Consider the following 2,016-nt stretch of genomic DNA (forward strand, 5'->3'; position numbering starts at 1 on the left):
GGGAGTTGTTATTATTGTTTAAAGTTGGGCGAAGGGGGAGTTTGATTTTTAAAGCAAACTTCAGGGGGGGAAATGATTTTACCCGTTATTCTTTCAAAAAATCAGGATAAATATACTTCTAAATATATGTAAGTAAAGTTAAATTTACTTCTAAATGCTAGATTCTTTACAAAATAACAATTGATATGTATAATTAAATATATCACTAAAGCTTATATTCGGGGAAAATATTGATTAAGTATTACATAGTGAAATTTACTTATTATTTCAACACTAGATGATGATTTACCAATTAATTTAACTTCTCAATTGGTAAATTTACAAATTATTCTAATATCAATTATTAATTTAATAATTTACCAATAAATTTTATCACAGTCGGTAATAGTTACTATCAAACTCAATATTCATATGCAATATTACTAAAGGAATTATCAGGCAAATCAACATTGAGATGTGTACCTTGTAATTTGCAGCGAAAGTCGTTGATTTTGCTACTTTGACAGGATTGCGCTCAAGCCCCTCTTTGAATCACTAGGAAACAAAGTTTGATTCACAAACTAAAAATCTTCTGTGAGTATTGATTGAATTGCCTGTGAAACTCACTTCTATGTATCTCAACAAATCGCTAGTTTTTCTTTTCTCTATTTCTCACGTTTCCTCTCTTCTTTTTTCACGTTGCACGTTTCCCTGAAAGTTACTCCCACTTGGAGTCTTTTAAGGAGAGGTTGAACAGTTAAATTGTTCTGCCTTATCCTTTTAAAAGGAATTATCCAAATTAATTGGATAAGGCATAAAATAGATCGGGTCGGGTCGGTCCACATGAGCAACCCACGACCCAAAACTTACAATTACCAACTAAAAATTAATATGTTGGTAAATTTTACCAATGGATTAATGATCGGTTGGTATATTACCAACTATTTTTAATTTTGTAAGTAATTTACAAACTACAATCTTGATTCGTCGGCAAAATTTTCCAACTCATTGGATATTGTTGGAAAGTTTACCAACAAATTACATTTTGTTACTAATTTACCAACACATTTATATTTGGTTGGTAAATTTAGCACCAAAATCTTGTCGTTGGTAAATGGTTGGTTAGTAAGTCGTGGGTAATCTATTAATAAATTATATAATCAAATTATTTGTCATATTTACCAACCGATATATACTCTGTTAGAAATATTAACAACAAAAGGTGTGCGTTAGTAATATTTTAGTGGTAATCTATTGGTAGAAAGTTGCTAAATTTGGTGCCATTTTTTCCCGCCATATTCACCAACTAAAATACTTAGTTAGTAATTTTTTTGCTGATAATCTATTATAATTTAGTTATTATGTTTTTAAATATAGTTCGGTTAAAAATATGTTGGTAATTTGTTAGTAAAATACTAACAACCTTATGTTGTTAGTAAAATCAGTTGGCAATTTAAGGTATTTTTGTAGTGCCTCATGCTCAAAGGACCATGTTACCCTTACTATGCTTTCTTATGTTTTAGTTTTTGGACGTTGTATGTGGTGTATGGATTACGTCCCAACTACTCTTGATGTATTAGATTGGCTTGTTGAGAATATAATTTGATTTCTATTTTTATGTCAAACTTTTTATGATATGAGATTTTCTACTTCAATTTCCGCATTTTCTATTATGTTGTGTTGTATGTATGTAAGTGTCTTGTGTAGGGCCTCTCGAGATTTTATACGCCATATTACGTCTAGGGTGTACTTTGGGTCGTGACAATTTGAAAGGGGATTTTTGTATTTTTTATAAAATGGTAAGAAATTTTAGAAATTATTATAAAATAATTTGTATTTATGTGATTTTTGTATTTTGTAAATGGGTAAATATGTACGACTATTTAAAAGTTCATACGAATATGGAAAAAGTGGGGTAAAATATGGATATGAATATCCACCCCTAGATCACCAACTTATACTAATAATTCTTAATTACACTAAAAATAATTTATTAAAAAAAAGGGTGGCGATGGAGGTGGAGGGTTGGGGGGGGGG

This window comes from Solanum tuberosum, unplaced genomic scaffold (genome assembly GCF_000226075.1).
Source record: "Solanum tuberosum cultivar DM 1-3 516 R44 unplaced genomic scaffold, SolTub_3.0 scf00170, whole genome shotgun sequence".
NCBI lineage: Eukaryota > Viridiplantae > Streptophyta > Magnoliopsida > Solanales > Solanaceae > Solanum > Solanum tuberosum.